Below are 25,535 nucleotides of genomic sequence, written 5' to 3' on the forward strand. Positions count from 1 at the left end.
TGTTCCTCGTTCCTGCGACAGCACACATCGCTGTGTGTGTGAAGCCGCCGGAGCGATGAACATCTCCTTACCTGCCTTCACCGGCTATGCGGAAGGAAGGAGTTGGGCAGGATGTTTACGTCCCACTCATCTCCGCCCCTCCGCTTCTATTTGCCGCGTGCCGTGTGACGTCGCTGTGACGACGCACGACCCGCTCCCTTAGGAAGGAGGCGGGTCGCCGGCCAGAGCGACGTCGCAGGGCAGGTAAGTCCGTCTGAAGCTGCCGTAGCGATAATGTTCGCTACGGCAGCTATCACAAGATATTACATCTGCGACAGGGGCGGGTACTATCGCGCTCGGCATCGCTAGCATTGGCTAGCGATGTCGCAGCGTGCAAAGTACCCCTTAGTGTGCAAAGAGCAGTCAAGGCAGAGAGAAAATGTCATAATAGTCTGGATCCAATAAAGGAAAGAAAAAACATCACCTAGTGGTGACTGAATATAATTATTGTGTATTATACCTTGGAATGTGTTGGATTAGTCCTGTTTGCAATATGATAATGTGACGCCCCTGGTCTAGTCAGGTCGTCACAGGGTACTGCATGCTCTTTATCTCTCAGTGCAGGACTCAACCCGTCATGGTTCTGGGTTTCCAACTTGCAGTACTGCCTCCATCAGCATCCACAAATCCCAATCACACTTCGCACTGTACCGCCCCCACGACACCCGACGGGCTGCTCGGATCCAGATCTGCAGTGGCTCGAGGGGTCTCCGGACCCGAGGCGGGGTCACGCTGCCTCTCGAAAATAAAAGGGGGGTTGAAAGGGTGGATTGTATAATGTTCATGACGCCACCCACGGTTCGTGGTAAAAATTGGGATACCACCGCTACTGCGCTTAAAGGAGAGGGGAGCGCCCGCGAGCGATGGAATGGCAGCTACTGATGTTAACCCCTCCGTGGGCAGGGGAAGGTGTCCCGTGGCTCGGTGCTGGCAGGCTGGGGACCCGTTGGGAGCAAAGGGGCACAACGCATGTGCCGCCCCTGTGCCAGCAGCCGCTGCTGCTTGGATCCGGATCTACGGTATGGCTCGAGGGGTTCTCTGGACCCGGGGGTCGCGCGGATACTTCGAATAAAAAGGGGACGTAATTGCACGGGATTTGTTGTAAACTGTCTGTGACGCCACCCACGGTGTGTGGTGAAATGTAGCACCACGGCTGCGATTATGGGATACCCGGGGGAGATGTATTGGCAGCTGGATGTTAACCCCTCCGTGTGTAGGGATGGATGCCCCGGGGCCCAGTGTTGTGCAGGGTTGCAGGGATCAGCACACTTACAGTTCGGTTGTCCTGGTGCTGGATGAAGCTGCGCTGAGGTGTGGAGTCAGTAAATACACAGTTCTTTTGGTAAACCAAGGTGATGGTGGCCGACCTCCGCAGACGGGTGTATCAGGTCCCACACCCGGGCTAGTAGTCAATGCCTTTCTCCTCTGCACTTCGTGTTGCTCTAAGATAGACTAAACCGGTGTGTAACACGGGGAATCCGCTTCCGGTCCTTTGGTTGGGAGCCGTGCCCATCAGACGCTGATCTGTGGGATCTACCGGGCCCTGGCAGATGCCCTGTCCCTCTCTGTGGGTGGTTGTCTACTTTTCGGGACTTAGGTTGGGACAGGACCTGGAATCCTGCCCTCAATCAGTTAATTAGCTAGGCCGTCGGTGCCGGTCCTGGCTTCAGGGTCCGAGTACCCCCTCTGTGCACGGTTTCCAGGTCAGTTCTCCGGTGTCGGCACCGGCAGGCTACAACCCTGTCCCGGTCCACCTCGGATCTCCGGCAGCTGTCTTCCCGTCTCCTGCCGGCACTGGCTACTGTCTGCCACCTAGCCAAGGTGTCAGGGCTCCGACCCTGGCACTTGTCAGCTTCACCTCCACTCCACTCAACTTGACTCTAAAACTGAACTGTTTTCCCGCTCCGGGCTCTCCAAACCCCTAGGTGGGCGTTCTCCATCCGCCTGGTCCCACCCACTGGTGTGTCTGTCCTTCCCTGAGGGGGTGACTATGGTTTCAGGTTGACTGTTTTAACCCTGTGTGGGAAAGGTGTTGTGTGGGGGCTAAACTGTGTGACTACCTGGTTTTGCCAGGGCGTCACATTCCCCCTTGGTTTAATACAGACAGTTTGCGGGCTGTCCGACCACCACCGTTTATTTTTAACGGGAACTAGAAAAAGTAGAAAAAACAGATTTACAAGCATACTTAACTTTTTACAATTTCTTCCCTTACGGGAGGCAGAAATCTTAAACGTTACACAATCAAACGGAACGGGATGGACCGGGCCACCTTCTTGTTGCTCCCACCCAAACAACCTGTTCCCTGGTGCCACCGCTAAACACTGGTGCACACCCCTTTGCCCAAGTCCAGGAACGGGTCCGGGTGATGCCCACACGGGCCGGGTAAAAAGTTCCTTACCAGGCAGTCCTTGTCACGGTTTCCCAAGTCCGGGGACCCCTGGCCTGGAGGTTGTTCACTGGTTTTGGTAGTAACTGGGCCTCGGCCGACTTTACCGCAGGCCCTTTCTCCAATCAGCCTCTCCAGTGGCTGCCGTGAAAAAAAGGGTAGCCTTAAATTATTTACAAGGCCCAAAAGTTTTTGGGTTGGCTTTCCAGTCTAAAGCCATGGTCCTTAAAACTGTAAACTTTAACGGGGTTCAACCTTAGCTGGGGTAGCCGGGAACCGCTACCTTAACAATCTTCCTTGCTTGAAGATGGCGGAGGGGGGCGGAGGCACACTTTTTCATCCCTCTTTCCCCACTTCTTTATGTCGAGGGTGAACCACCCCCTCTCTCCTCAGTGTCGGGTATAGGAGACCAGCCACTTTTGTCTAGTCCCACTAGTGCAAAGATATTTGCAGCACGTCTGCCTGCATTGCACACTCAAACTCATTATAACTAAGCCATTATACTAGCAAACACTCAGTGTACCTAGTGGCATCCTAAACGTGGCTATTGGACTTTTGTCTAGTCCCACTAGTGCAAAGATATTTGCAGCACGTCTGCATGCATTGCACACTCAAACTCATTATAACTAAGCCATTATACTAGCAAACACTCAGTGTACCTAGTGGCATCCTAAACGTGGCTATTGGACTTTTGTCTAGTCCCACTAGTGCAAAGATATTTGCAGCACGTCTGCCTGCATTGCACACTCAAACTCATTATAACTAAGCCATTATACTAGCAAACACTCAGTGTACCTAGTGGCATCCTAAACGTGGCTATTGGACTTTTGTCTAGTCCCACTAGTGCAAAGATATTTGCAGCACGTCTGCCTGCATTGCACACTCAAACTCATTATAACTAAGCCATTATACTAGCAAACACTCAGTGTACCTAGTGGCATCCTAAACGTGGCGATTGGACTTTTGTCTAGTCCCACTAGTGCAAAGATATTTGCAGCACGTCTGCCTGCATTGCACACTCAAACTCATTGTTACTAAGCCATTATACTAGCAAACACTGAGTGTACCTAGTGGCATCCTAAACGTGGCTATTGGACTTTTGTCTAGTCCCACTAGTGCAAAGATATTTGCAGCACGTCTGCCTGCATTGCACAATCAAACTCATTGTTACTTACTAAGACATTATAATACCAAAAATTGAGTAAACTTAGTGGCATACAAGAAGTGGCTGTTGTACTCCATTAGTGCCCCACTGGTGCAAATCTATGTGCAGCACCTGTGCAGGACACCCTCCTGCTCTGTTTTTAATAAGCTATAATGATAGCAAAAAATACTGCCATTTAGTGGCATCATAGAAGTGGCTGTTGTATTCCATTAGTGCCCCACTGGTGCCAAGCTATTTCTAGCACCTGTGCAGGACACCCTCCTGCTCTGTTTTTAATAAGCTATAATGATAGCAAAAAATACTGCCATTTAGTGGCATCATAGAACTGGCTGTTGTATTCCATTAGTGCCCCACTGGTGCCAAGCTATTTCTAGCACCTGTGCAGGACACCCTCCTGCTCTGTTTTTAATAAGCTATAATGATAGCAAAAAATACTGCCATTTAGTGGCATCATAGAACTGGCTGTTGTATTCCATTAGTGCCCCACTGGTGCCAAGCTATTTCTAGCACCTGTGCAGGACACCCTCCTGCTCTGTTTTTAATAAGCTATAATGATAGCAAAAAATACTGCCATTTAGTGGCATCATAGAACTGGCTGTTGTATTCCATTAGTGCCCCACTGGTGCCAAGCTATTTCTAGCACCTGTGCAGGACACCCTCCTGCTCTGTTTTTAATAAGCTATAATGATAGTGTGAAGCCCCACAGGTGAAGTGTCGGTGCATTACCTTCAGGGACTCCACTCAGCTGGATCTGGTCACAGGTAGGAGATCTTCTTCTTGTCGTGACGCCACTCTCAGTATTGCGGTCAGTGGGGACCGCCACTGCAGGTTGAGGGACGCCTGGGGCTGATGGTGAGTGCAGTTAGTTGGAATAGCCTCCTGAGAGTGAGGCAAGCCCCAGGGCCCTGTGTAGGTGCGTAGTACCACAAGGCGCAGAATAACTCCACACAGGCAGAATGTCTTTCAGGGTTTTTACTCACTTCAGGTGGCAGGGTGAGTAACCCGGGCGTAGCTGGGATGAACCAGGCGGGAACCAGGTGTCCTTCAGGCTGACTTGTGAGGGTGACTACTAACTCGCCTTCCTTAGCCCTTGGTGGTTTGGGGTGACCCCGACTTTGAGTCCCTATGGGGGTCACCCAGGGAAGTTGCTGAAGCCTCACTCCCCTTCGTTTGCCGTGTGCTTGTGGCCTGGACCAGCTCACTCCAGCTGCTTGCCTCCTGTGAGCTATGGGCCCTAACTGTGGCTACGTGGCTGCGGCTTTTGTGGTGTTGTGGTGTGGGCTTTGAGGGCCCCACACCGGCAGGTTTAGCAAGGAAAGGTGGATCTATCCCCGCTCCGGGATCTGCCGCCCGTTTGGGCCTGGTTCTCCCTAGCAGTCTCCTTACTTCCCACTCTGTGCTCTCTCTCTAGCTGGAGATGGGTTTCGGGTAGCACTCCTAGGTGACCGTTCTCCCCCGTCGGTAGCCACTGCGCGGACGCTGTCAGACTACAGCAGCCCAGGGGAAGGGGTCAGCTCTCCTCGGAGCTCCCTGGACTCTGCTCTGAACCGGCTCACATCTGGGACCTTCACTGCTGCTGCTCCTGTCAGAGCCTCACTTTCCTGCTCCTCACTCCTCCACACTCTGCTGCAGACTCTAGACTGTTTACTCCTCCTTCTCTTTTCCCTTTTGTGCCTGCCTACGCCACCTAGCAACCAGATTCTCTTACCACACCCCTTGAGAGGAGATGGAGGCTTTTGGCCCCCTCCACTATTCCAGTGAAGGTGAAGGCTTTTCCCCCTCCTGGGATCCCCAGGGGTCCTCTCATGGGTACATGTGTGAGAGCTGATTACTATGCGCCTGTGTACCACACCCCTGTCAGCCTTCTGGATTACCTGTGTTGTACTGTCCCCAGCATGGGTGCAGTACTCAGTGGTGCCTGACCAGGTCAGGGGCGCCACAATAGCAATAAATACTTCCATTTAGTGGCATACAAAAAGTGGCTGTTGGACTCCTTTATTGTGCCACTTGTGCCAAGCAATCTCAAGCACCTCTGCATTCTACCCTCATGCACATTTAGCTATGCTAATTTTATAGCAAACTCAGGGAATTCCTTGCTGCATTTGATCATTAGGAGGGATAGAAAGTGAGGCTTCTTTTACTGTCCTGGTACCCACAGAACACGGCCACTGTACCCATCTGTCCACTTTTGCCACGCTATTTAATTTGCCCAAAGAGCTGACTCTTTTTCAGACATCCTAAAATTGTCTGGAATACTAAGTTAGTGTTCCTTTGGTGCCAAGCAAGGTACAACACATGTGAATTCTACTCTCCTTTCCATTTCTGAAATGCAATTATTAACTGCAGGTAGTCCAGCCAATCTGTGACGAAGGTGCAGGCGTGGATGTAATGTAGCCTGCATCCAATGATGGTTCTCTCGATGTCTGACAGCTCAACAATACCTTGTGTTTCCACTTCCAAAACAAGTGATGACCTGCCAATCACACTCCCTGTTGCGGGTAAAGGAGTGGAAGTTCAGTGTGAAAAACCATGTGTGACTGCTGTCCCCACAGTCACAGAGGATGAAGAGCACGCAGATGCACTTGATGGGGCAGGCGGTGGTTGCACAGGCACGCTAGGCCGCATTGTAGCACAGTGTAATTCACATTGCGACTTATGCTTCATTTTAAGTTGTGTACAGGGTGTGCTACCCAGTATGTAGCAAAACCAGGCAACAGGAAAAGGACTCTAGGCAGTTGGGTTGATAAATGATTGTTTAACTTTACCAAAACAAACAATAAGAACCATGCATACAATTTAAAAAATTGAACAATCTATTCTGTTGCCTACTACCTGCTAATCCCTCTGTGTAGCAGTAATTGTGTGTTTGTGCGTGTGTGTGTGTGTGTGTGTGCGAACACGACTTACCAGTGGCGCATCACAAGAGCTTCCAAGTTACCTACCTAAACATAGACAAAACACATTACCCCCCTGAATACCCTTGTTAGCTGAAGCCTCACAGATAATGCAGATGATGACAGTGTGAATGCAAACCACACAGCTCTGCAACACAGTCATGGAAATCTTGAAAAGCAACAGTCAATGCAAACATGTGTTGCTGTCCCTCTATGCTTTAAACTGTATGTGACAATTTGACAGTGCAGAGGCAGCAAGTCTTATTGTCTATAAATAGTCGGCCTACCCAGAACAGATATGTGTTTTGCTAATAAAACAAAGTGTTGCGTGCCCGCATTATTGTCTGGGCACAGCCTACCGTACCCGGGTACTCTGATGTCCAGTTGCCAGAAATACAGACTTTACGCTCCTCTCACGGTAAACAGTATAGAAAGCTGTTACACCTCGTGGCTCTCCTGTGGCAAGGAATGAGGCAGTCTCCTTGCCTGCCACGAGCGCTCCTGCTCAGCAGCGCTGAAGGTCTGCCAGACTGTGCAGAGTACAGGAGAAACCTCCTCAGAGAGGCAGCACAAGGGTGACACCTAGTGGTACTCCTGTTGCAAGAAATGAGGCGGTCTCCCATTCCTTGCCTGCCGCGGCTCCTCCTGCTCAGCAGCCCCGAAGGTCTGTGAGGTTGCGCAATGTGCAGAGGTTTTCTGCTCAGGGAAGCAGTGAAACTCCCGTTATCTCTACACATTGTGAGACCGAGGATCCCGCCTCTATTTCCCAGAGGCAGGAGGGTGAGCATGTGCAATGCTTGGTGGGTCCTGATTCGCCCACTCACGTCACACGGCTTGATGACGAGGCTGGTGACGTGGTGAATCCTGACTGGCCAGGCTGGGACGTCGTGGATCCTGATTGGGTCAAGCCCGTCATCTCCGCCTCGCGCCCGCCCTTGACTGGAGCGACACCTCCTTAAAAGCTCCTCCTGCCATCATGGCGGCGCGCGACCGTCCTTCTATGTTTGGATGTCTGGCAACGTGCTGCCACGCCACTGCTCAGGCATTGTCTTCCGTGGGCTTGGCCCTTGCTGCTTAGGCAGCACCTAGTTTGCAGGCCGTGTCCCTGCTTTGCTGCTCCGGCAGTAGCTCCTTCGACAGGCCGTGTTCCTGTTCCAGGTGAGCTCCTCGAGTCTCCACCAGACTCACCTGGTTATAGAAAGCACACGTGCGTGGGCACCTCTGTGCTACCCTCGTGCCATATTCTCGTGATTTCCACTGGCACACGTGCGTGGGCACCTCTGTGCTTCCCCGTGCAACAGGTACACCGAGCCGTGTGATCCCTGCCATACAACCCTCACGGGTTAGGGCAGACTGGTGTACGTAGATCGTCTGTGACATTCCAGACGATCGCTTGCAGCAACCCGCTCACTCTTCACCCACCATAGCAGCGGTCCCTTACACCGCACAGTGAACCTTGACCGGCGGAATCTGTCCATTCCCCATCTTGGCACGCTTCCCCGGGTCCCCCTCGTAACATTACGGTCGCGCCAAAGGTCTGGCTATGGCAGAAGAGCAGCAGCAGTTGCTGCGTTATGTGCAGCAGTTGGAATCACGATTGGCAGCAGTGGAGCAGTCTTCCTCCGACAAGACTACTCTGACGACAGTCGCCACCCAGGCGGCTACCCAGGCTGTGCTATTGGGCGGAAGGTCTCCTCGCCTTTCGCTTCCAGAGCGCTTTAGCGGGGACAGCTCCGAGTGCCGTGGCTTTATAAACCAGGTCACCACCTACTTAGAGCTGTCCGCGACTCTTTTCACTACCGAGAAGGCGAAGGTAGCCTTCGTCCAGTCCCTGCTCACAGGGAGAGCGCTGAAGTGGTCCACGCCGTTGTGGGAGCGCGGAGATCGGGTGGTGAATAACTTAGCAGCCTATCTTGGGGCCATGAGAATGGTGTTCCTCGGGCCTCAAGTCACCCACGACTCCGCGCTGCGCCTCCTACGACTTCGGCAAGGGTCCGCTTCAGTCGGGGACTTTGCCGTACACTTTAGGACACTTGCCGCAGAGCTGGACTGGCCGGATAAGGTCCTTGTCCTGTGTTCTGGGAAGGCCTGGCAGGGTTCGTCAAAGACACACTGGCCACGTGTGAGGTGCCTGCTACTTTAGAGTCCTTGATTGTGGTTGCCTCTCGCATAGACATCCGCCAGGCGGAGCAGAGGCTCGAGGTCTCTTCAGCACCCACGTCCTCACGGCCTAAAAAGCGTCTGGTTCCCTTCTTCCACCAGACAGGTCTCCCAGCCAGCTCTGTAGGCGACTCCGTGGAGTTAATGGAGGTGTCCAAAGCGGTCTCCTCTACCCCAGGTTCTCGGTCTGGTGTCATCTGCTTTTCCTGTGGGCAGAGGGGACACATAGCTACCCGATGTCCCAAACCGTCGGGAAAAGACAGCGTCTAGTTTCCATCAGAGGGGGGTTCCTAGACGCTGCTTCTCCCTCTAGGTTGACTATCAGCGCCCAGTTGCAGTTTGGCACTACTCTCTTCTCTGCTCTGGCCTGCCTGGACTCAGGCGCTGATGGCAATTTCATTTCGACCTCCCTGGCAACCCGATACTCAGTTCCCCTGGTTCTCTTGCCCAAGCCATTCAGGGTTCGGGTAGTCAACGGGTCCCTACTAGTCGATTCCATCACCCAGATCACCATCCCTCTCAGGATGGAAGTACCACCAGGACACCATGAGCAGGTGTCCTTCCTGGTGCTTCCAGGGGGGACGGATGAGATCCTACTGGGCCTCCCCTGGTTGAGACAGCATGCTCCGGCCGAGAGGAACTACTCCATAGGGGATAGGGAGTTACTGGCGATGAAACTAGCATTCCAGGAATGGCGGCATCTCCTGGAGGGTGCGAAGCATCCATTTGAAGTATTTTCCGACCATAAAAATCTCACATACCTCCAGACAGCACAACGCCTGAACCCAAGGCAGGCCCGTTGGTCCTTGTTCTTCTCCCGGTTCCGCTTTATTATCCGCCACCTGGCCGGTGAGAAAAACGTGCGGGCCGATGCCTTGTCACGTTGTATGGTTGTGTTGGAGGAGGACGAGGAGGAGCCTCGTCTTATACTACCCCCGGACAGCTTGAGGATGGTCACTCCCACTTCCTTGGACCAGGTGCCACCTGGAAAGACCCTCGTTTCCCCTTAATTACGGAATGAGGTGCTATTGTGGGCCCATGCCTCCAAGGTCGGGGGTCACTTTGGGGTCAAAAGGACCAGAGACCTTGTGACCAGGCACTATTGGTGGCCGAGACTACCCCAGGACATACAGGAGTATGTGGGAGCCTGTATGTCGTGTACACGGAATAAGCCGTCCCGGCAGAGACCGGCAGGTCTTCTTCACCCACTGCCAGTGCCGGATCGTCCCTGGGAAGTGGTGGGAATGGACTTCCTGGGAGATCTGCCCAAGTCAGCAGGCCACAAGGTCGTATGGGTCATCATGGATCACTTCTCTAAAATGGTCCACTTGGTGCCTCTCCCACGACTCCCGACGTCACGTGCTCTCGCCACCTTATTCATTAGGCATGTATTTAGGCTGCATGGCATGCCTGACAAGGTGGTGAGCGACCGGGGTCCCCAGTTCGCGTCTCGCTTCTGGAGAGAGCTCTGTAAGCTCCTGCAGATAGAGCTGAACATCTCCTCCGCATACCATCCCGAAACCAATGGACTGGTGGAGAGGACCAATCAGACCTTGGTAACTTACCTCCGCCATTTTATCTCTGCGCACCACGACAACTGGGCTAACCTCCTTCCTTGGGCCGAATTTGCCATTAATAATTCGGTCCATGAATCCTCTGGCCAGACTCCGTTCCTGCTCAATAACGGACAACATCCCAGAATCCCGGTTCCGATGCCCATTACGTCACCCGATCCTAGAGTGGAGGATTGGGCGACCGAGGCCCGGGAGATCTGGGATAACACCCAAGAGGCCCTTAAGAGGGCTAAAGACCGGATGGTGACAACAGCTGATGTGCGCCGCCGCCCAGCACCATCCTTCGCCCCTGGTGACCTAGTGTGGCTGTCCTCTAAGAATGTTAACCTACGGGTACAGGCAGCCAAGTTCGCCCCTATGTACCTGGGTCCGTTTAAAGTACTAGAGCAGGTAAACCCGGTGGCATACCGACTCCAGCTCCCTCCACGCTGGGCTATAGCCAACACCTTTCACGTGTCCCTCCTGAAACCCATACGACTTAATAAGTTCTCGGGGTCCCTGACGCCTCAAACCGACTCTCCGTCCGACGACCCTGAGGTGGCGAAGCTTGTGGAGACAAAAGTCATACGGGGCAGGAGGTACTACCTCGTGGAGTGGGTCGGCCGTGGTCCGGAGCATAGGTCCTGGGAATTGGAGGATCATATCCACACCCCGGGTTTGATAGCGGCCTTCGAGCACGGGCAGGGGGGGGGCCTAGACGGGGGGGTAATGTTACACCTCGTGGCTCTCCTGTGGCAAGGAATGAGGCAGTCTCCTTGCCTGCCACGAGCGCTCCTGCTCAGCAGCGCCGAAGGTCTGCCAGACTGCGCAGAGTACAGGAGAAACCTCCTCAGAGAGGCAGCACAAGGGTGACACCTAGTGGTACTCCTGTTGCAAGAAATGAGGCGGTCTCCCATTCCTTGCCTGCCGCGGCTCCTCCTGCTCAGCAGCCCCGAAGGTCTGTGAGGTTGCGCAATGTGCAGAGGTTTTCTGCTCAGGGAAGCAGTGAAACTCCCGTTATCTCTACACATTGTGAGACCGAGGATCCCGCCTCTATTTCCCAGAGGCAGGAGGGTGAGCATGTGCAATGCTTGGTGGGTCCTGATTCGCCCACTCACGTCACACGGCTTGATGACGAGGCTGGTGACGTGGTGAATCCTGACTGGCCAGGCTGGGACGTCGTGGATCCTGATTGGGTCAAGCCCGTCATCTCCGCCTCGCGCCCGCCCTTGACTGGAGCGACACCTCCTTAAAAGCTCCTCCTGCCATCATGGCGGCGTGCGACCGTCCTTCTATGTTTGGATGTCTGGCAGCGTGCTGCCACGCCACTGCTCAGGCATTGTCTTCCGTGGGCTTGGCCCTTGCTGCTTAGGCAGCACCTAGTTTGCAGGCCGTGTCCCTGCCTTGCTGCTCCGGCAGTAGCTCCTTCGACAGGCCGTGTTCCTGTTCCAGGTGAGCTCCTCGAGTCTCCACCAGACTCACCTGGTTATAGAAAGCACACGTGCGTGGGCACCTCTGTGCTACCCTCGTGCCATATTCTCGTGATTTCCACTGGCACACGTGCGTGGGCACCTCTGTGCTTCCCCGTGCAACAGGTACACCGAGCCGTGTGATCCCTGCCATACAACCCTCACGGGTTAGGGCAGACCGGTGTACGTAGATCGTCTGTGACATTCCAGACGATCGCTAGCAGCAACCCGCTCACTCTTCACCCACCATAGCAGCGGTCCCTTACACCGCACAGTGGACCTTGACCGGCGGAAGCTGTCCATTCCCCATCTTGGCACGCTTCCCCGGGTCCCCCTCGTAACAGAAAGCACTGTAAGAATGTTGGTCTGTGGCACAGGATGCTGCTCACTGGCATTACGGGGCTCATCATCAAAGTACAACATGACTCCCCTCACAAATGAACGAAGTGTTTCCGCGGTGGCTCCTTGCTGTAACACACACCTTTAGCTTTTCCTTCTGTTCATAGACAGCATCTCCAAGTCCACACCCGAAGAGCAATTTGATATTGCTATAGTGACCAAACAAAGGCAGATCCAAAATAACAGCAGCCCCTTGTGTGTAGTCTGCAACAATGCATGCAATGGCAAATTAGCATGTTGCATTGACAGTGGCTAAAGCTGAGCAATACACCTTCACGCTATCAATTCATATCCATGCGACACTTCATGGAGGAACTACTCAAAGGTGTGAGTTTTTGCCTTCTACTTACAGATTGTTGACAAATCTTACAGATTCCATGACTTGGGTGATCCTTTGCGATGTCCAAAAATTCACAGGCTAGGCAAGGCTTACAGCCCATGCGACCTGCATAGCCAACACGACTTCTGCTCAGAGTCAAAGTTGTGGTCCAGGATTCAGTTGTTGACGTGCTTCCAGTACTTTGTCTCTGGCCAGGAAGACGCAACGTAACCTCATCGTCAGTAGCATCCTCCTCCACCTCCTCTGCTGACCTCATCGACTGGCTGACTTTGGTTTGACAGTAAGTGTGGTCTCCAACCTCATCAATAACCCTGTGTGTTTTCATTCCCCTCGTCCTGAGTCCTCCGAGACAACCTCTTCCTGCCCTGACCGAATAGTAAAGTTGTCATTCCAATCAGGTATCTGTGCTCCTCATCATGTTCCCCATTGTCACCACCAGGAGGATTTACTTTTTGGAAATGAGGGTGTAGATTAGGCTCAGCACCTTCTTCATCGGGGCCTGGATCCCACTCACAAAGCTTCTGGCCATCTGCGCAGATCATTTCCCCTGTCTCATGGAACTGGCTACCTCAACACGTCAGATTATCTGCTACACCCGCAAGCTTCAAACTGAATCTGAAAACTCATCTGTTCAGAAATGACTATAACCTTCAATGACACCACCACCATACGTACTTGACGCTCAACCTAAACCACTCCTACTGTCTCCTCCCAAAAATCCTTTAGAATGTAATCCCGCAAGGGCAGGGCCCTCTTCCCTCTGTACCAGTCTGTCTATAGTTACTTGTATATGTATTCTGTATGTAACCCCCTTCTCATGTACAGCACCATGGAATCAATGGTGCTCTATAAATCAATAATAATAAAAATAATAATAACTTCCTTGTCTGTACTCATTGCAGCTTTGGAGCAGACCTCTGATTCCCAGGCTATAGTGCGACTGAACAGCTATGCAAACTCAACCATCTCTGTTACCCCATACTCAGCAGGGCTGGTGGAAACTTGAGAGCTGTTATTAAGCAAGTGCGATTGGATTGACACCACAGAGGAATGGAGTATTTGGGATCTTGAAATTGGGGTGGAGGAGAGGCCACTTTATGGAGCACTTGAGATCCATTGAAGCAGCTGCTGTTTTGGCCTCATCTACATTTGTTAGCGATGGTTGTGTCAGTGAAAAAAAGGATCATATCAGATTATCCATGGGAAGAAGTACACCTGTTCTTTTGGATGGTATTTGTTGTTACAAAACCTGTAACCTGAAGCCTGCTGCGGTTTCATTTGCGCCCAGGCGTCAGCTGCCATTTAGGGCTGTGCCTTGGGTTGTCCAGCTGGCTACTTTCTCCTCCACGTCTAAGTGTGGAGAGGCAGCTAGTGCGCATGCGTGTGCCGATTTACCCCAGCCGCAGCCTAACTACAGTGTTTCGCCTAGTGAGTATGCTCTGCCTGACTGTGCCATTGCTAAGGCTAAGTCTTCATTTCGGGATACAGCGCATGCTCCCACACTTAGTGCGAAAAGCCTCTTTGCACAGGTACTTGCATTCCGTGCCGGGTCTAAGTCCTGTTTTGTGCCTAGACACCATGCTAAAGCTGATAGTCTTTTTTCAGAGACTGTATTTCATGCTACTGAGCATGCTCAGGCACTTACTGCATCAGAGACTAGGTCCGGTAATGAACTCTTTGGCCCTGCCCCTGATGTGGGGGTCCCACATAGACCACAGGGCATCAGGTGTCCTGACGATGTGGCCAGGCCACTCCCAAATGGCTTGCAGAGGCCCACCCCTATGACTTGTCACCGCATTATTGATGGTCAGACGATGACTGGTGAGGTGTTTGGGTCATGGCAGCCATGAGGTCATCATTGAAGTTGCGGTTCCAAATAGGACGCTAGTTATGCCACTCATGACGTGTCACTCTGCTTTTGTCTCCAGGAGGTGCATTGTGGTTCACCCTGGTTTGGGGCGGACCCAGGTTATAAAAGGGGCTGGAGCCAACAAGGAGGTGCACAGTCTTCTATTATGCTCCGAAAGAGCACACCTCCATGTGTTGAACCCATTGCGGCTTTAGGCCAGAGGTAGGCAGGGATAGGGTGTCGATGCAGGCCACCACCACAGTTGGTAACGCAGAACGGTTAAGACCAGCTCCTGTCCTACCAGTCCTGCTTGTGCAGCCCAGTGGCATTAACAGGCCTGCTGCTGCTGATGCGCCTGCTGTTCCCAGGTGTGGCCCCTACGCACACGGTCAGCGTACTCAATGGCCCCTGTGTTGTTAACAGGGAATTCCTGGGCTGGGTGGGCATGTGGACCCTGTGACGCTAACAGAGCTTCCAGTCTCCAGATCCGAATGGCGTCTAACTCGGTTCAGGCTACTATTAGTTTCATAGCCACACAGCTCTGTATCCTCCACCAAACCTTCCAGTTGCCAACCTCTCCTTTTCCATCTGGGAGCACGGTGGACACTGACTGCTGATGGGGATATATACCTTTCTCTTTCTTTTCTTTTTCGTTATATAGCGGTAACATAGTATATATCACCTTATCCAAATCTGCCAGTCCCACTGTAACAGATGGTGTTTCTTCAGCAAATGTTACTGTTGCTTAACCACCAAATCCACGGACCAAAACATTTTTCCCCTTTCCAACACACCTGTTCCCCTTTCCAACAGCATCTGTCCTTTTTCAACTCATTTTGGTATATGACCAAAAGTGCAACTCTGCAGGGACACCGTACTCAACGCCATCTCAGCACAGCAGCCAGCCCTCGGTCCCTCAGATGTGGACAAGTAAAAGACCATTTCCTCCTATCCATGACAAAGCGTTGAGATTCACTCTGTGCAGCACTGGTGTTTAGTGGAAAAGCAGATCTAAGATTGCGTACCACATTCGGCAGATACTCCTGTATACGTGCGTCCATTTCTATGGCAGGAATTATTTCGCCAAATTTTGTCTTGTACCGGGGATCTAACAGTGTGGCAACCCAGTAGTCAGGATTACTTCGAATTCGTACAATCCGAGGGTCATGTTGTAGGTAGTGCAGCAAGAAGGCGCTCATGTGTCTTGTGCATCCAGGAGGACCAAGTCCTTGGTGTGTTGGTGGCAGAGAGGTGAGAATCGTGCCTCCTTCCTCTGCCCTCTCCCCACAACCTCGCACAACCGAAATGTGAGCAAGCTCTCACTCATCTGCTGAGTCTTCCATGCCCATCGCCAGTTCGTCCTCCATTTCTTCATGGGCTCCTGCACCTTCCTCAACACTTTTTGCTGATACTATGCGCCCTTGTTAATCCCTCTCCCTCACCATGACTGCCGCCTAGGTGCCACTGACCATCTGGACCTCGTAGATCTTGTTATCCCTTCCGCATATGACTAATCCTGTACTTCCTCCCCTTACTCTTGTCCCAACACCTGACTCCGAATAATAATTACAGTGTGCTCCATCATGTAGATGACCAGAATTGTCATGCTGAGAATGGCATCGCCAGTGCTAAACATCTTCGTCGACATTTGTAAACTGTGTAGAAGGGTGCATAGGTCCTTGATCTGACACCACTCCAGCAGCGTGATCTGCACCACCTCTGGATCAAGTTTTCCCAGGCTATATGTCATAACGTATTGCAGCAGGGTTCGGCAGTGCTGCCACAAACGCTGCAACATGTGCAGATTCAAATTCCTGCGTGTCGGCACATCGCATTTCAGGCGTTTAACCACCAGACCTAAAGACTTCTGTAGCGACGAAAGTTGTTGAGCTGCTGTGTGCGCACGATGGAAGTGAGCACGTAGCGAGCGTGCCCGCTGCACAAGGCCATGTAGGCCGGGATGGTGTTTTAAAAATTGCTGGAGAATTAGGTTCAACATGTGAGCCATACAAGGCACGTGTGTCACATTGCCCTGACGATGGCCCGCAGCCAGGTTTGCATCATTGCCGCACACGGCTGTTAAGTCACCAACGGAGTCTGCTCCGTCAATTTGTACTCCGGTCGCCAGGTGACAACGTGTTCCTTTCATGCATAGTGCTGATGATGGGAGAGGAGTCGATGTCAGCGGCGCAGGTGGACGCAGGTTATGCTCACCCACTGGGCTGCATTACCTTGACAGATGCAGAATCTCTGGCTGAATGTAGCTGGTGGGTATCTCACAGATGAAGTACCATCATTCAGCTACAACCAATGGGAAGACACCCTTTTTTATGCCCATCCTGTCTGCAGACCACTGCCAGACATAGCTATGAACCTCTGGTTACTTTTACCCCCAGTTCAGTTTTATGATTTTGTGTGCTTGTTACCTGACTACGTTTCCTGCTTGCTGTTTATGTACCTTGTTGGCCAATCCGCATTTCACCTCTGCTTGTTTTCTGATTAAGTCCTGGCCGTCCCATTCTGTTCCTGTTCCTCAATTAATGTTTTGACCCTGCCTGACTACTATTCTCTGGAACTGCAGCCTTCCACAGGTATTGATCACCTTGGGCCCTGTGTAATTCCTAATCCCTGTATAGGGGTTAAAGGGTTTCAGGGTTCTAGGGGTCCTGCTTGGTGAGTGGCTTCCCTCTAGCCTATCATTTACAGCCCATCTGAGTGTGTGGATCAAGGAAGGCGATACACCGTGCTCTTTGCAGAAGGCCATGTGGGCCAGGATAGTGCTTTAAAAATTGCTGGACAACCAGGTTCAACACGTGAGCCACACAAGGCACGTGTGTCACATTGTCACAGCGAAGGGCCGCACCCATGTTTGCATCATTGTCGCACCCGGCCTTCCCTGGCTGCTGGTTGAGTGGAGACAACCATTGATGAAACTCGGTCTCCAGAGCTAACCGTCCACAACTTCTCAGCGGTGTGACTCACATTTCCCATACATTTCAAAGTAAACCTTTGACCGCCTGATGGCATTGAGCTCTGCTGCCAGCATAGTAAGGAGGTGTGTGGTATTCCTTGTGCGCAGTTACAAGGAAGGGTGGCCTGACCACACCGGGTTTGGGCCAAGGTGGAGGACCCACACGAGGTTGAAGAGGCAGAAGCAGTGTATTAACTTCTACATACAGAAGAAGGATTGACACAACTCGTGGGGACGGCAAGACTTGTACAGCAGACCCTTCTCCATCTCTCCCCACAGTAACCCATTGCCCAGTCAGCGACATGTAACGCCCCTGTCCATGCTTACTGGGCCAATTATCTGTGGTGAAATGCACCCTGTCACACAGAGTTTCTCAAGGAATCAGTGATGTTTAGTGCGACATGCTGGTGTAGCGCGTGCACGCCTTTGTTGGAGAAGGAGTGGCGCCTGGGCATCGGCTCTTGGGGCACTGCGATGGGCATAAGGTCTCGAAAATCCTCGGTTTAAAAGGTTGGAAAGGCAGCATTTTGGTAGCCAACAGTTTGCAGATGCTGAAAGTCAACCTCCAAGCCATGTCATGCCCTTCTAAAAGCATGTAAAACACAGCGAGGGGACTCCAACCACAGTCTCCCTCGTTTCCACTAACTGGGCCACACACACCCCACTTGACTGGCATCAGTTGACCCCCATTTTCAAGCTTACAAAGATGCTTTGCATGAAGCACTATCAAAAATACGCGTGCCTTTCGCCTCCCCTGGATGACCCAGGTGAAGAAAAGTCCTCTGAGAGCCATGACTTGTTCATCTTGGTTCTTTTAGAAACACAGCGAGGGGACTCCAACCACAGTCTCCCTCGTTTCCACTAATTGGGCCACACACACCCCCCACGTGACTGGCATCACTTGATCCCCCTTTTCAAAATGAAACAGATGCTTTGCATGAAGCACTCTCAAAAATACGCGTGCCTTTCCCGTCCCCTGGCTGACCCAGGGGAAGAAAAGTCCTCTGAGAGCCATGACTTGTTCATCTTGGTTCTTTTAGAAACACAGCGAGGGGACTCCAACCACAGTCTCCCTCGTTTCCACTAATTGGGCCACACACCCCCCCCACGTGACTGGCATCACTTGATCCCCCTTTTCAAAATGAAACAGATGCTTTGCATGAAGCACTCTCAAAAATACGCGTGCCTTTCCCGTCCCCTGGCTGACCCAGGGGAAGAAAAGTCCTCTGAGAGCCATGACTTGTTCATCTTGGTTCTTTTAGAAACACAGCGAGGGGACTCCAACCACAGTCTCCCTCGTTTCCACTAATTGGGCCACACACACCCCACGTGACTGGCATCACTTGATCCCCCTTTTCAAAATGAAACAGATGCTTTGCATGAAGCACTCTCAAAAATACGCGTGCCTTTCCCGTCCCCTGGCTGACCCAGGGGAAGAAAAGTCCTCTGAGAGCCATGATTTGTTCATTTTGGTTCTTTTAGAAACACAGCGAGGGGACTCCAACCACAGTCTCCCTCGTTTCCACTAATTGGGCCACACACACCCCACTTGACTGGCATCACTTGATCCCCCTTTTCTTAATGAAACAGATGCTTTGCATGAAGCACTCTCAAAAATACGCGTGCCTTTCCCGTCCCCTGGCTGACCCAGGGGAAGAAAAGTCCTCTGAGAGCCATGACTTGTTCATCTTGGTTCTTTTAGAAACACAGCGAGGGGACTCCAACCACAGTCTCCCTCGTTTCCACTAATTGGGCCACACACACCCCACGTGACTGGCATCACTTGATCCCCCTTTTCAAAATGAAACAGATGCTTTGCATGAAGCACTCTCAAAAATACGCGTGCCTTTCCCGTCCCCTGGCTGACCCAGGGGAAGAAAAGTCCTCTGAGAGCCATAACTTGTTCATCTTGGTTCTTTTAGAAACACAGCGAGGGGACTCCAACCACAGTCTCCCTCGTTTCCACTAATTGGGCCACACACACCCCACGTGACTGGCATCACTTGATCCCCCTTTTCAAAATGAAACAGATGCTTTGCATGAAGCACTCTCAAAAATACGCGTGCCTTTCCCGTCCCCTGGCTGACCCAGGGGAAGAAAAGTCCTCTGAGAGCCATGTCCACATTGTCAGTGGACAGACGCGTGTGCTTATCTGCCAGCAGACCCCCAGCAGCACTGAAGACAGGTTCCGAGAGAACGCTGGCTGCAGGACACGACAAGATCCCCAAGGCATACGTGGCAATCTCAGGCAATTTATCCAGATTGGAAGCCTAAAATGAGCAGGGCTGAAGTTGCACAGTAATGGTATCGATGTGTCCTCCTCTTTTTCCTTGTCCAGCTGTTTTGTTTTCGCATGAGTACATGTCCTTGTCACTTTCCCATGTGTTTGTGTTTTGTTGTGAGTTGTTTATCACCTTTTGGACACCTTTGAGGGTGTTTTCTAGGTGTTTTTATGTGTTTGTGATTGCCTGCCATTGTTTCCTATGCAGTTCGAGTTCGGTTCGTCGAACGTTCGACGAACCGAACTCGAACGGGAGCTCCGTTCGGCGAACCAACCTCGAGCCGAACCGGGACCGGTTCGCTCATCTCTATTCATAAATGAAGCCCCATCCCTTTTGGGGGTTAAAGTGCCGGACCTGTCCTTCGAACGTCGGGCCCTGCACCCGGAAAGTTGCCTGCCGGAGGTTATCCTTCTCCCGGTATGTCCTATTTAGTACTTCGGCCTTCCGCTTCTCCCGGGCCGCAATCTCTGTCTTCAGCTGCTGCCGCTCCCAATACGGAGTACGGGTTCCGCACTCTGCTTCCTCCTGCTCAGGGGCTTGGACCATCAGGACGCCCTCACTGCTGGCTACGACCGGGCTCACGTGAAGTGGAAGAGGGCTCCGTTGATCCGCGGCCTGCTCTGCCGCCCTGCAGGTGCAACCCAGCTACGCCTCAGCCGGGACCGGGTACTGGGGAGCGCCCTGCGTCTTTGCTGACTTTCGGTCGGGTGTCGCCACTGCTGCGGCCGGGCGGATTGTGCGCTGCCTTCTCCGGGATCAGGGATGATGTCATCTCTGGTGCGGATGGGCACAGGCCAGAGGGGATGTCTTCTGGGCTTTGGTCTTTCGTGGGACTGCTGCGGGTGTCGGAGCGGTGGCATGCTCGCGGCCCGAGGACTCCATTGCCGGGTCCTCGCAGGCAGATGAAACGGGTACCGCTGCCGTTGCTTGTGACAACGGACCTAGCGGGGTGCCAGCTACAGGTACGGGCAGCGAGGAAGGCGGCGTGGTGGACGGGGGCAGACCGAGCTCCTCAGCCTGTTGGGCCGACCCTGGCACCTGTCAGCTTCACCTCCACTCCACTCAACTTGACTCTAAAACTGAACTAACTGTTTTCCCGCTCCGGGCTCTCCAGATCCCTAGGTGGGCGTTCTTTATCTGCCTGGTCCTGCCCACTGGTGTGCCTGTCCTTCCCTGAGGGGGTGACTAGAGTTTCAGGTCGGCTGTTTTATCCCTGTGTGGGAAAGGTGTTGTGTGGGGGCTAAACTTTCAGACTACCTGGTTTTGTCAGGGCGTCATACGTACTCACACTGTCCAGAGATGCTGACACTGACACCAGGTAAACCAAAGTCTTGAACATCCTGCAACCTTAATCCGAACACGTTGGGTCCGTGCCCTTTTGGCGTTGCTTGTTGGTCTGAAGCCTTGTCCCTTGACACCGTGTTTATACTTGGTGGATCCCTTTTGCCTAGAACTACTTGGGTCCCACTCACCTGTGTGGCTAGCAGAGTGAGCTTGTTCTCAGGGTTCACGCTTGGCATTTTCTGGACGGTTTTGGGAAGTCCTATTTCTCTCGGTGAGCTAGTACCCCGATTTTAGAGTGGGTGGGGAGCAGTTCATGACGATTCCGTTCCCGTCGGGTGAATTACTGGGCTGCATGAAGCTACTTCCCAGCCTAGGGTCCGCGTACCCCGTCGTGCCCTGGCCCATGCCCGGTTGTAGCACAAGGCCGCCGGTCTGCCCTCTGTGGCAGCACCGTGCCCCCTGTCACTACCTCCTGCGACCGGGGTTCCAGCTCCTTCCAGGCCAGACCAACGTCTGGCACCTGGTCCGCAGCGTGACCATTCCTGTCACTGCTCACTGGCACTTCTCTCCAACTGCTCCTCTCTCCTACTCCTGACACTTCTGGCCCTCCTTCTACCATTCTTCCATCTGGGCGGCCCTAATCCAGTCAGGCTGCCCAATGGGTGTTTGGTGGGTGTGGTGCAGAGTGTTCCTCAGGATTTGTGTATACCTGTTGTTAGCAACACCAAAGGGACAGGACTCGTAACCAAGGAGGAGTGGGTACCATGCAGAAGGGCAGATTGCATGGCACCCTTCTGACGACCTGATAGGCCAGGGCGTCACATTACCACACTCTGTCAGGCACACCAGTGGGCTGCTAAGCTGGAATAGGGCTGCCCACCTAGGGGTTAGGCAGGGAGGTGGGAGGTGACAAGTCAGTCGGCCCCAGGGGAGCAAAAAGTTGAGTGGTAGCCCTCGAGCAGTGAGGAGCTCGGAAGAAGCTGGGAGTTGGAGCTCCCAGGGGAGAAGCAGATTGGGTTGCAGATGGTGGTCTGGACCCAGAGGAGTCGGAGACCCGGTCACGGGATATTGGGACTGGGTGCCTGGCTAGTCGAGGAGGATGGTCACCAGCTGCAGTCCAATAGCCGGTTTGGGGCCGAAAGCACGTCGGGGTACTGGACCCTAGGTCGGGGAGAGGCTTCAAGCAACCTGGCAGTTAACCTGCGGAGGACAGGGCCTTTATGGACTGTTCCCATGAAGCTCAGAGATCGGGGGCACTAGCGCAATGAGGGGGATGGGGCTTTCCAAACAAGCATCCCACTGAAATCCCAAGCGTGAGCTCCTGAGAGCAAGCTCCTCTACTACCCATAGTAGGGAGCGGGGCCCAGACAGCTTCAAGCTTACAGGCCACTTGGACACTTCTAAATTCTGTGCATGGAGGAAGGACCATCAGGCAGTGCTGCAGGAGACGGAACCCAGACGAGCTCCCCAAGAGGGCAACGGCACCCAGAAACTTGGTTTACCAGGTTGTCAGCATCTGCTTTCCTTCTGAGTGAGTACCTGATTAACCCCTGCTACCAGCGACTCTGCACTCCCCCTACAATCCATCCCACCAATCAGTGTCCCGGGGTCTTTCCCTACCCGTGGAGGATAACGTCATCTGGCTGCCCCACTCCATCACCCCGGATACTCCCAACGGCAGCGGTGGTACTCCCTATTACCGCACACCACGGGTGGCGTCACGAACTACCTAACTTCCCTGTAAATAACCCCCCATCACGTTTCGGAGTGACTCCGAGCCCCCGGGTCCGGAGACCTTCGAGCCACGAGTAGCGACACCCGGATCCGAGCGGTTCGATCGCTGCTGGGTCGGTACACGTCTGGGACAATAACACTGTGCTGACTGTCACACTCGCTGCCGGGGATGGTACTGTGGCAAGCAAAAATAGACCCACTGGACCACAGGTGAACCCTGGGCCTACCCTTTTAGTGGGAGAGGCTTGACTAAGTGCCCATCGTGAGGTGGATGCCAGGTGCTACTCCCGGGGCACGGACCGGGACTGTGGCAGCTGACCCCCAGGGCAGGAGCGGACACAGGAGATGACCGGGCTGAGTATCGAGTGTAAACAGGGACCACGAGGGTAACAGAGGCAGAAGGCACTGCTAGGGTGGGCAGGTGTGGCACCCCTGAGGCTCTAGTTGCCACAGAGTACTGCACCTTATTTAAGGTGCAGTATTTGCCTCGGGAAAGGAGGGGGTTAATCACCAGTGTTCCACATTCACACTTTACATACAGCTTAGGAGCCATCTCACTGGGGAGCTAGACTAGGGTAGGCAGGGGTTGACCAACATGAAGCTTGGGACTTCCCGGTCACTAGGACAACCACTTGGGGGGGCGGGTTCCACTTGGGGTAGAAGTAGGAGCAACTTCACACAATCTTCAGCCAGTTTACCTGGGACTTCAGTTCTAACAACAAGACACCACTATCACCTTCTTCCTTTTTCTTCTTTCACAAGGTCTGTGGCTTGGAGTGGAATGCTCAGCCCTACTCACTACTGGAGGGGCAACTCTAAAGCCTTCTTTACATGTTTCAATTTCGCATACGATTTCGTATGCGATTTGCAACGCCCCCATCGTATGTGTGGCACGTTCAATTTGTTGAACGTGCCGCACATACGAGTAACCCCCCGTCACACATACTTACCCGTCCATACGACCTTGCTGTGGGCGGCGAACGTCCACTTCCTGGAGTGGGAGGGACGTTCGGTGTCACAGCGACGTCACACGGCAGCCGGCCAATAGAAGTGGAGGGGCGAAGCTAAACGGGACGTAAACATCCCGCCCACCTCCTTTCTTCCTCATTGTGGGCTTGGAGCCGCAGGACGTAGGTAAGATCTGTTCATCGTTCCCGGGGTGTCACACACTGCAATGTGCTACCCCGGGTACGATGAACAACCTGACGTGCAATTCTAGAGATAGGTATGATGGGTATGCGATGAACGTTTTAACGTTCAATCGCAATCGCATGTACCTGTCACACACTGCAATGTACTTACAATGCCGGATGTGCGTCACTTACGACGAGACCCCGCGGACACATTGCAGCGGGCTTAAGAAAGGACATGTTCCAAACACTTGGCTTCTTTTAACTTATCCGAGGTCGACGGGGGCCCATCACAGCGGGTGAGCGGCACTATCCGGGCGCGTGGCATAACAGTGAGTAAAAACAACCTGGAACCGCAGCAGCCGACTCGGACTCTTATTTCCGGCTCCTCGGCGCCAATGACCCCCACCACCGCTACAGCCCTCATCATCCTCCCCAGGGCCCGCTCCACTTGTGGGGAGCGAAACCATCTTTGCTACTACCATCCGTCCCGGTGGACAGCAACAGCATCGGCAGCTAATTCCTTGGACATGTACTACAGGTGGCGTCACGACAACAACCCCCATCAACAACCTCCTTTCTTCCCCCTTTTATTGTGGACACCTCGGGGCACGAAGCCGGGCAGGCCACTGTGACGTCCCAGCCCTCTGTACCGGCCTGGTGACGAATAACAGGTATAAGACCGGACCTGAACCCCTGCCCCCCTGGGTTCCACACAGGCACAGTCTCTCGTGTGGCGAGAGCCACCAGGATGACTAAGGCTGAAGGTGTAGCGCCCCTGAACCCATCAGGGCACCACTAGGTACTGCATCCTGACAAAGATGCAAGGCCTACCCCCAGGGACCTGGAAGACCAGTGCCGGTACCACCAAAACACATAACATCCCCAGTTTCCTACTCCCCATTAGGGATGACTGACTAGTCCAGGACCCAACGGATGGCCGCCCGGAGGTGGAGCCAGTTAAGTCTACTAGCCAACAGCCTGGTGGGAGGGGACAAAAAAACACTCAAACAAGAACGTCAGTGGAGTACGGTAGTGACAGTTGAAGGGGACGGACATGTTTCCAGATGGGGTCGTGTAACAGTGACTTAGGTGGCATAGGAGATTGGTTGCCAGGGATGGTACATCCAGGTACCTATGGAACCAGAGCACTGATGGGGCACAGTGCCCTAGCTCAGGCGACAGCTTCAGGCAACCTGACAACTACCTGCATAGTGAGGGGACCTTCACGGACCTCACTGACCCAAGAATCCGGGGGCACCAGCAGTAAAGATTGAGCCAGGGACCGGGTTCGCACTGCTCGTCGTACGGATGAGAGACTGCCGTTAGACAGTAAGGGACCCACAAATGCTCCAGGCTATGGGGTCCCACCAACCAGAGAGAGGTACCTGGGAAAGAGACTTCCAGATCACCAGACTGGCACTGGGACAAAAGGGACCAGGGGTCTGAACCAGCCATCCTCTGTGCTAAAGCTCAACATCACTGTGAGTAAAACAGAAGTTGCATTGCATCCCCATCGTATGGTCTCCCTTCTTTCTGCGATGGACCCCACCATGGGGCCTGGCCCTACTTGCGGAGGGCCTACTATCCAGGTTGCCACCACCATCAGCCACAGAGGTAAAAGTCTGTGCAGCGGTGGTTCCCTCACCGTAACCCGCAAGTGGCGTCACAATATAAACTTTTTCATCTCCCCTGTACATATTCCCCATTAAAAAGCGTCCCCAGGGTCATAGAACCGGGCATCGGCCATTATACAACCATGACACAGCATCCCCGTACATATACGGCCCGGGACCGAGTACCCCATAGCCCTGGGCGACACAAAGGTACAACCAGGACTGACAGACGCAATCTATGATGTGGCGAGGGCAACCGGGTTA

General features: G+C 53.2%; 1 protein-coding gene across 1 annotated transcript in view; it reads right to left on the reverse strand.

Annotated features, from left to right (window-relative positions):
• FGR (FGR proto-oncogene, Src family tyrosine kinase) overlaps positions 1 to 25,535 on the reverse strand; it is an 895,442-nt gene that overhangs the window by 320,636 nt on the left and 549,271 nt on the right. The window lies entirely within an intron of this gene.

The sequence above is a fragment of the Anomaloglossus baeobatrachus genome, chromosome 2, assembly GCF_048569485.1.
Source record: "Anomaloglossus baeobatrachus isolate aAnoBae1 chromosome 2, aAnoBae1.hap1, whole genome shotgun sequence".
NCBI lineage: Eukaryota > Metazoa > Chordata > Amphibia > Anura > Aromobatidae > Anomaloglossus > Anomaloglossus baeobatrachus.